Source organism: Alexandromys fortis, unplaced genomic scaffold (genome assembly GCF_014885135.2).
Source record: "Alexandromys fortis isolate MF-2015 unplaced genomic scaffold, M_Fortis_MF-2015_v1.1 scaffold_131, whole genome shotgun sequence".
Lineage (NCBI taxonomy): Eukaryota > Metazoa > Chordata > Mammalia > Rodentia > Cricetidae > Alexandromys > Alexandromys fortis.
Window position 1 is genome coordinate 1,318,866 of NW_026068023.1, and position 10,468 is coordinate 1,329,333.

Genomic DNA, 10,468 nt, shown 5'->3' on the forward strand with positions numbered 1-10,468 from the left:
AAAAAAAAAAAAAAAAAAAAAAAAAAAAAAAAAAAGACTTTTTGGATATAGTGGTGCCAGGGGCTGAGGTGAAGCCTTAACCCAAACATTCCAGACTCTTTGGGTATAGGAGTGCCTGGAGCTGAGGTGATACTTCCAACCAAACACTTACAAATATCTTATTTTTCATCTTCAAAGTGGAGATAAAAAAGAAACAGCCTGTTGAATACCTCTAAGAAGAAAACTGTATTTTAAAAAAAAATAACTTTGCCTAATTTATTAATGCAATGAGACAATAACACGGCTTTTCAGTCACTTGTTTGTTCCTCTCTGGTGCCATTTAAGACTTGGATGCTGTAGGGCAGTGGCAGGGCACGCCTTTAATCCCAACACTGGGAGGCAGAGACAGTCAGGTGTCTGTGAGTTCCAGGCCAGCAGGTCTACAGAGTGAGTTCCAGGCCGGCTAGGGCTGTTACACAGAGAAATCCTGTCTCAAAAATAAAAAACAAAAACAAAAAAAAAAAAAAAAAAAAGAAATGGATCCTTAGAGAGATTGCAGGGTGGACAGGAAAATCAGCTTCTAATGTGCGATGGCACAGTGAATGTAGAGGTACAGAGACAGAAATGTGAATTTCAAAAAGCCTGTGGAAAGAACGGCAATATTCTCAACAAAAAGAAGTAAGCCTTAAGCCCAGGAGCGCTATTACTCTGCCTACACAGGTGCCCATCTACAGGAAATACCACACGACTCTCTCATAAACAGGCACGACATTTTTATTGAAAAATTTTAAAAATTTACATACTAGCCTCAGTTCTCCCTCCCTCCCCTTCTCTCATCACCTCCACCACACACATCGCTCCCCACCTACTCCTCAGGGGAGTTAAGGCCTCCTTCAGGGAGCCAGCAAAGTCTGGCATACCAAGTTGAGGTAGGGCCAAGCCCTTCCTCTCTGTATCAAGGCTGAGCAAGGCATCCCGCCACAGGGAATGGGCTCCAAAATGCCAGTTCATGTATCTGGGATAAGTCCTGGTCCCACTGCCAGCCCCCCCCCCCCCAAGAGATCAAGCCACGTAACTGCCACCCACATTGAGAGGGCTTGGTTTGGTCCCATGCAGGATCCCAGCTGTCAGTCCAGGGTCACTGAGCACCCACTAGCTGGGGTTAGCAGTCTCTGTGGTTTCCCCATCATGATCTTGACCCCTTTGCTTATAGGATCCTTCATGCCTCTCTTTAACTTCCGGGAGCTCAGCCCAGTGCTTGGCTGTGGATCACTGAATCTGCTTCCATCAGTGACTGATGTAGGTTCTTTTTTTTTTTTAATTTATTAAAGATTTCTGCCTCCTCCCCGCCACCGCCTCCCATTTCCCACTCCCTCCCCTGATCAAGTCCCCCTCCCTCATCAGCCCAAAGAGCAATCAGGGTTCCCTGCACTATGGGAAGTCCAAGGACCACCCACCTCCATCCAGGTCTAGTAAGGTGAGCATCCAAACTGCCTAGGCTCCCACAAAGCCAGTACGTGCAGTAGGATCAAAAACCCATTGCCATTGTTCTTGAGTTCTCAGTAGTCCTCATTGTCTGCTATGTTCAGCGAGTCCGGTTTTATCCCATGCTTTTTCAGACTCGGGCCAGCTGGCCTTGGTGAGTTCCGGATAGAACATCCCCATATAGGCATCCTCCTGAATATTAACCTTCATCAGGCGATGAAAGGAGACAGAGACAGAGACCCACATTGGAGCACCGGACTGAAATCTCAAGGTCCAAATTAGGAACAGATGGAGAGAGAGCACGAGCAAGGAACTCAGGACCGCGAGGGGTGCACCCACACACTGATGTAGGTTCTATGATGACAGTTGGGGTAATTATCAATCTGATTACAGCGGAAGGCCAGTTCGACACCCTCTCCACTACTGCTAGAAGTCTAAGTATTGTGGATTCCTGGGAATTTCTCTAGCACCTGTTTCTCCCTAACTCTGCAATGGCTCCTCTTTCATTGTTCCCTCCCTCAACTCAGCCTTCTTAAGCTCTCATGTTCCCAACCCTTATGCTCTCTCTTCTATTCCTCTTCCCAATTTACCCAGGAGATCTTAACTATTTCCCTTTCCTGGGGCCCTCCATGTGGGTCCCTCTCAGCGTTCTCCTTTTTACCCACCTTCTCTGGGCTTGTGGATGACAGGCACAAGTTTTAAATGGCAAGTAAGATTAAATTTTTTTTAAAAAAATTAGAAAAAAAATTCCAGGTGTGCATAGTATAATCACAACTGTAACCTTAAAATATTTATAATCCTAACGCAAGGGAGACAGAGGCAGGATTGCCAAGGATTCTGGGCTACATAGTGAAGTCTAGGATAGCCTAGGTTATAGAGTGAGACCCTGTTGGCAAAGAAACTCAAAACACCACAAAAGCAAGCAAAACCCCCATCAACAACAACTCCACGATTTTTCTTCAAGGTAAAAGTCCTGGAAATTCTTAATGCTCTTTGGGCAAAGACAAAAACTAAACTGAACAGAGGGAGGGAGAGGAAAGGAGACCAGGGGGAGGAAGAGGAGAGGAGGAGGAGGAAGAGGAGGAGGAGGAGGAGGGGGGGGGGGGGGGGGGGGGGGGGGAGGGAGAGAGAGAGAGAGAGAGAGAGAGAGAGAGAGAGAGAGAGAGAGAGAGAGAGAGAGAGAGATTGCCCTTTAGGCTCTGTGGGGAGCATTTCCTGGACCTGGAGAGCTCTCTGGAGGAGGGCATACCCTTGAGACACCCAGGCTCCCCGGGCAGCTGCATGAAGTCTGTCTCCCTGTGCGAAGCTACCTACTCAGAGGTGCAGGGCTTGCCGAGAGCAGCACTGTGAACTCTGAGCTTCAGCCTCAGCATTAGAGCTACAAAGATTCGAATGGAGCGGCAAATGGTGTGGGTGACATCAACAGGGTTTGGCAGCATTTGCTCGAGATAATTTGAGAGAAAGAGTCAAGTTGACAGCCTTTCTTTCACAGCAAAATTGCCTGGTTCTGCTGCTATGCCATTTCTGGCTCCCCTGCCTAAATGAGTATCACAGTGATTCCAATGGGGCTGTTTACACGGGCAGAGCAAGCTGACTCCTTGATAACAAGCGGGGGCTGCAAAGCACTCCGATGACACTCAAGGACCTTCCAGCAGAGACATTTCCTCCACACTCCACACTCAGAGGAAGTTCTCTGGGAACAGTGCCCTTCTTTAGAAGCTTATTTACATTCATTGAGCTAATGGTTTTTGTCCAGTAATACATTTAAATTGCTTCCCTTCTAGAGTTATTGCTCACGATCACGTTGGTCACGTTCCCGAATGTGACCTCTTTTCCTCTGTGCAGTCAGTAATTTCCTCAAGAGTGGGATGAGAGCATTGTCCTTTTGAAGCCACTTGCAACAGACCTGGTCTTAGCACTCTCAGGAGAATATTCTCTGGGTGATAATTGCAGTCAAATGCAATGTTCAAATGAACGGAAGCCATCCCGGGCTTGCCTCCGCTCTCTGGTTCCCCAGAGGCCTTGTTGCGGGGCAAGGCTGCTCATATTGATCTGGGAAAAGCCAGATACTGAGCCTCTGAGGGCATAGAGTCCCAAGCCAGCTGTCAGAAGGGCAAGGAGGTTGAGGAAACTGTGTCTTCGGGCTTTATAAATAGAACCACATTTACCTGGTGTGGCTATCACAGAAAGGGCTTTTTAGGAATGAATAGAATTAGGTGTATTCAACCTTGCAGCTGTGATTACTCAGTAAACTAGCAGTCCATGGCCAGTGGAGGAAGAGAAGATTGTTTTAAAATTGGAGGAGGTGGATGAGGCTGGTAAGTGAAAGCGGAGCACATGTAATCCTATTTAAACACCGGGTCATTAGTGTGACACAGGCGCTTACAGTATTAGCTTTGTGGGGAAAACAGAAGGGCTGAGGATGCAGTTCAATGGTAGTATGCTTTCCTAGCGTGCCTGAGGCTCTGTGTTTGGTCCCCAGCATTGCCAAAGCAAAACAAAAGGCAGGGGGAAGGAGGAAGAGGGCATGAACACTTCTCAGCTTTCATCGTCTATAGAATGCTCCCTTACCCCCTCGTCCGAAGGGGATATGACCCACAAACGCCTGGAACCCAGAGTCCTGAACCCTACATACTATCATTTTTCCTGCGTACACATGATTGTTAGTCACAGTGAGAAATTAATAAGTAATAAAATAGAATTATACTGTAAACTTTTTTTTAAAAAAATACACGTAGCTGCATTTCCTACAGACTGACTGATAAGTTCGGTAATTGTAAGAGATGGAATGTTTCATATCAAGATCCAAAATTATGGTGGGTGGGTGATTTTTAATTTTTTCAATAATCATTTATCACTTACCCTTTGGCTATCATATAAAATCATGGAGCATATTAAGTAACTAAGGTATTAATAGACTATTAGTTTCTACAAGTCCATACTCTAAGGATGCTATCCTGAGACCTATAGCATGGATTTCTCCCTGATTGTTCCAATGCATTTGATAAATACCTTAATTTATTATTTTATTTTATTGTGACAATAAAATGTTCCACTATGAACCTGTCACTCTGAATAACCTAAATCTGTGTACCCAGGTCCCTCAATTTTGGTTAAGAATGAACCAGGGTCCTGTTGCCTTTTGAGTGAGAAAGCTGTGCTAACATACAACTGTACTGTGATGAAGTTTGCTTAATTTATTTCTGGAAGTTCTCAAATTAATATCTTCAGACCTCGGGTAACCTGTAGTGACTGCAAGACCAGGAAGTAAAGCCCTGACACGCGGGAAGTATGCTGATGAGGACAAAGGGAGGCCACCATAGATCACATGAAAAAAAAAATCCCTTCTGCCTGGTTCTCAAACTCAAGAGTCAGATATGGCGAGTTTCAAAGGCTAAATGGCTTAAGAAAAGCTACAAACATTAATCTGCAAGTGAGAAAATTTTGATCCCATGATAAAATTTACAGAAGAAAAAAAAATAGCAGAGGCTAGGACGTGAGGATTGTGTAGCTCAAACCTGGGCCCAGACTGTTGTCTCACAGGCTGCGGAGGCAGTCAGGGCTCCTGTTGAGATCTGCTTCTTCCAAGTCCAGTCTGCTGGATGAGTTCCCTGCTGGGTGGGGCCTGCCTTGTCTTTGAATGCCAGCCAAGCCCAGCCATTCCCCTGGAAACATTATTCATCAGCTAATGTAATGTCACCACCAATCTGTGCTGCTGCCGTTCTCTCCAGTAGGCTCCAAAGCGGGGACATATTCTAGCTCAAACAGATCCTCGGCTGAAGAGCAGGCGTTGGTGGTGGCAGGCTAGAATGTCACACAAAGGCAGCTCAGGAAGGGAAAAGTGCACACCCAGACCAGAAAACCATTTGCTTTTTAAAAGGAGGCATATGGAATATTGGATGTGTGGGCAGGAGTGAAAGAGGAACCCAAAAAAAGTACTTCACATGGATAAATGCCCATATACAGAACAAAATTTCTTGATTCGATTCCAGTTTCAAAGCACACTACAAGGAAAGGCAGGCAGCATTTCCCAAGAGTCAATTGCTTTGCCTTTGGGTCAGATGCTCTGAGGCCAAGATGGGCAGGCATGTGGGCTTGTTTGATGGCAATGGTCTTCTGTTGCACCAGCCTCCATCACAGGGTCCTGGAGGAGCATTGCTCCAATGCCATCTGTTCATTTCAAGCCAGACTGCCATGACCTGAATGGTTTTCGACTTGTTAAATCCCGTCTAAATTGTAGGACCTGGATCTCATCACCCAGCAACAACACTGTGGCTTTGAGGGTGCTAAGTCATGAATTTATAGTTTGGTCAGTGTCTAACTGATCCTTTAGAGTGTAACTGATGTGCATAGTGTGTGTGTGTGTGTGTGTGTAAGACAGAGAATCACAAAGAGACAGACACACATACAGAGACAAATCACAGAGAGACACGCAGAGAGACAGAGACAAGTCAGTCAAGAAATAGTGGCATTGAATGCAAGCCTAGTAATCCTCCTTTATCCACACTGACTGCAGTTGACCAACTGATATTAAAAGGTTGGTAGAAGTTGTCAATTTCCAGGTTCTTATGATAAGGGCCTTTGCTTAGTCCAGTTTCAGGCTCATGCCAAGTTTGTATCATTACCTTCTCTGGAGCCATTAGTAAGACACTGAGCAACGTTAGTGCTGCTAACATGGTAAGTATGAGAGGCATCCAAAAAAGCAATGTCTCCAGGGAGCATAACCAGGTACTCATTTGACCTTATGCATGCTACATTTTTCCAGTGAAGGTGGGAGGCATTGTATACTTGGAAGTCTCAACTCCTATTAGTTGTAGTTTTTCATCTTTGACATGGGTACCATTCTATAGTAACACCACTCTACAGATCTTAAGAGGATTATAAAGAAGACAAATGCTTAAATTAACCGTAGTCTGCCGCAAGAGTTGAGCAGAACCTATTTGGTTTGGATTCTGTGGCTCAGGTCATTCAAATGCTGTGGTATATTTGTAAACGAAGTGAAGATGTATTGCTGTGCAAAGAGCTGAATGACCAATAGCTAGGCAGGAAGGGGTTCGGTATGTCTTCTGGGGACAGAAAGCAATCTGGGAATAAGAAAGGCTGAATTCCCAGCCAGAGGCAGAGGAAGCAGGATGGGCAGTACAGAGATAGGTAATGCCATGTGGCAAAACACAGATTAATAGACATGGGTTAATCTAACCTGTAAGAGCTAGTTGAGAGCAATTTAAGCTAACGGCCAAGCTTTCATGATTAATAGGAAGTTTCCATGCCATTATTTTGGAGCTGGCGGTACAGAAGTCTTGTCACACGCACAGGAAAGCAGTTAAAACCGTTAGTTGTCTTTCCCCAAATCTCTTGCTCTGAATAAGGTTTTAAAGGAGTTCAGGTTACCTTAAATGTCGAAGTGGGCCAGATCCAAGGTGCAATCTCAGCACAGGTTGTAACCACTTTCCTCAGTACCAGCATCTGAGGGCCAGACTGGATGGACTGGACAGCATGCAAGGCCAATTTGACTGTCTGTGCAGGTCCCGGGGATGGCTGTTGGAGCTGCAGCTTTGGCCCCCATTGTCTCTGGCTGTCTCTCGGGGACAAAGCGTCAGTCCTGCATAACCAGAGGGGCAAAGGTACAAGGCCAGACTCCCTATTCTTTCATGAGAAAATGGCTTCTGATCTATGGAATCACGTATACGATCCATAAACAGAAAGTGAAAATGGAAGAATTTGGGTGCTTCAGCGGTGTAGCTAGCCTTTAATTTTTCTGTTTTCTACAAGTAGTCTATTTTATGGAACCTTTTTCTGGAAACCAAGGGAGTGGCTCCCAAACATAGGCTAAGAATTGATGAAGCTGGAGTTTTTTTTTTTTTTTAACTTTACTTCCTCCATTCTTCAAAGTCTTCTTCAAAAACTGTTCATCTCTAAATTCCACTCACCTGCATGTTTTATATTGGATGCAGAGAAATGTCACTTCCCTTCGGGACCTTTTCATGGAGTGTTCCCTCGACCAATGCAAGTAGCCCACAGTCAAAGCCCCTATTTGGGTGCCGCTTGCCCTAACCTGCACAGCTTTGGACTTGGGATGATGGAGAACGAAGAAATGACAGATACAAAGTATGTAAAGCTGGAATCGGGTGGGTCATGTACTTGGAGACACATTAGAAACTGCAAGAAAAGCCAACTTTTTTAATAGACAGCAGAAATGAGGAAGGGGTTCACTGATCTTGGTGGGGGGCTGCTGTAGGGATCAGTCTCTGGCTGCAGTCATCCAATGAGTTAACTGTGGTGGCACCTTCTGCATTTACTGGTTTTAGCTAAAGATTAACCATTGATCAACATCTATGCTCTATTCGGGTATCTTAGTTAGGGTTTGTACTTCTGTGAAGAGACAAAGCGACCACAGCAACTCTAATAAAGGAAAACATTTAATCAGGGTGGCTTTCAATGTCAGAGATTTAGTCCGTTATCGTAATGGCATGATATGGCAGCATGCAGGCAGACCCGAGTGCTGGAGGAGGAGCTGGGAGGTCTGCATCTTGATCTGCAGGCAACAGAAAATGAACTGACTACCATGGAATGTAGCTTGAACAAAGGAAACTTCAAAGCCCCTTACACACATACACACACAAACACTGACACACTTCCTCCTAAAAGGCCACACCTCCTAATAGTGTCGCTCCCTTTGGGGGTCATTTTCTTTTATACCCACCATACCAGGTAAAGGCCTTGTCATTCCCAAACTTGGCCCAGAAAGGCTTTGGCAGTCTGAGACGATGGTGCCCTTGACCTGGCCTCATTCATGTCAACAATCCACATTCGTTCAGATTCATCTGCTCCCCACATTAGACTTTTAGAAGGTAGGGAGAGGAAGCAAAGACTTAACTGTCTGAGTCTTCTGGGAAGAAGAAGGCGACACAGACAGGAGCCTGATGAACTTCAAATTAAACTCTTTAAATTTCTACAATTTCTTATGAACTCGTACATAAATCACAGTGCAGCTTGCATATGTAAGAGGCATGATCTTGCTTCTTAAAGCAGATGGTTTTGAAATTAAAGAAAACTCCTATATCAATCCTCAGAGGGGGTTTTTCCTTTGGCCATATTAAAGTATTTGGTTTCAAAAGCAGGTAGGAAATCTTCAGTACCCACTGATAGGGTTTTCTGCCCACCCCCTACTCCCATAATAGGTGTGTCTGCTGATGCAGTAAACCAGATCAAGACAAACTGAAAAAGTGTATCAGGGTATATCCAAGCAGATCAACTCCTGGGCAGGTTCTCTGGTCCTAGAGATGGAGGCCAGAGAAGTCGCACCCCCAAATGAAAGCAGAGAGATTTTAGGCGTTGTAGGTGAGGGGTGATGACATGTCTGCCATGAGCCGGGTTTGTGCCCAAGCGCAGTCAAAACTGAGCACTTAGGCGGGTTGTAACTTCAGGGGAGGAAGCTGCAGTAACCTTGAGAACTGGGCTTTTTGGCATCTTTTCTTTGTTCGGAGACTCTGGGCGCCTGGGGTTGGTGAGAGAGACAGAGACATGAATGGGGATTTCTGGATTGGGCAGGGGGCGAGCTGGAGGTTCCAACCAAGCACCCACTAAATGAAATAATCCCATAGAGCACAAGAGAATAGGCACTTTCTGGGGCAGAGTCTTTAAAGGCTAAACATTAGGAAGGGGAGGCTCCCATTCTGACTAGAACCAAAATGTTGTGGGGTTAACACCTATCAACAGGTAGCATCTCCTACAAGTTTTCTGGTTTAGGAATTCTTCTAGGCTTGAATTCCTGAGTCTTTCACCCACACTACAACAAACAAAAACTTGTATGTTCTTTCAGAGGGGAAAAAGTAAAACGGAACAATTTTACAATAACTTATCTTAAGGGAAATTTAATGACTAAAGTACACTGAGTCCAGTGGTATGCATGCTCCAGGACTGGGGCAGACAGAGGAGCATGACCAAAGGGAGTGAGGGTGCTGCCCTACAACAGCCTCAGTCTGGGCTGTCAGGAGAGACTCCGGATGCCCTGGACCGTCACGGCAAGCCTCACCCCAGCTCCTTTACCACACATTTGCCAGTCTTGGAGCTCGGTAGCCTTGCCGTAGCAGTTTGTTTTCCTTATGCTAAAATCTCTTCTGTGAAAGAGATTTAAAAATAAAGTTCTTTTAAAGTAGAACAGTATCACATTAAGAGTATTCAAAGCACAGATTATCAAATCTCCCTTAAGCTCAGACCCTGCTTTCTTAGTCTCGGATTCCCATCTCTGGCTTCATTGGTCCTGCACTGAAGCACTTGGTATCTCTGCATGTGTATGGGGGTATGGGTGTGCCGGTGTGTAAGCATGCCCACGGGTGGAGGCCCACTTTGGTTGTCTTTGTCTCTCCCACCCCTTTCTTTACACATCAAGGCAGGCTCTCACTTGAACCCAGGGTTCTTGTTTCCCCCTCCTGATCATTGCAGAAGCTGTTCTAACCATCCTGCATGATGTGGGTGCTGGAACTCAGACTGGGGTCCGTGGGTCTGCAGCAAACGAATTATCCACTGAACTGTCTCCCAGGTGTCCGCATCTTTCAACACTTCATAGACACTGAGTTTTGGTATTTACACTATTTATACACAGAGAGTCCCCAGAGCAGATTTGCTAAACGAAAGGACTACCATTAAGGAATGCATGATGTAGCAATCCGATTGGTATGAGACGTGGGCAGCTGAGAACTCTCAGCCAAGGCATGCACGCTGGAGCAATTTCCCATGAGCTTTGAGAACAGTGGAACAGAACAGGTTTGAAGCAACTTTCATCTAAGTATAATATAATTTTGACATGTAATACAAGTTTTAGGTGGGGCTAGCATCAGAGTGTGGAATACTTCAGATTCTACTTTAAAAGGCTTCGGATATTTAAGGGCTTATGCAAAGACTATCGCTCTATTTTTAACATACGATTAAGCCAAGATAGAATATGGGAAATTTTATTCTACAAAGCAGTGACTAAAAATTTCCAGTATGTCAAGAATTATAT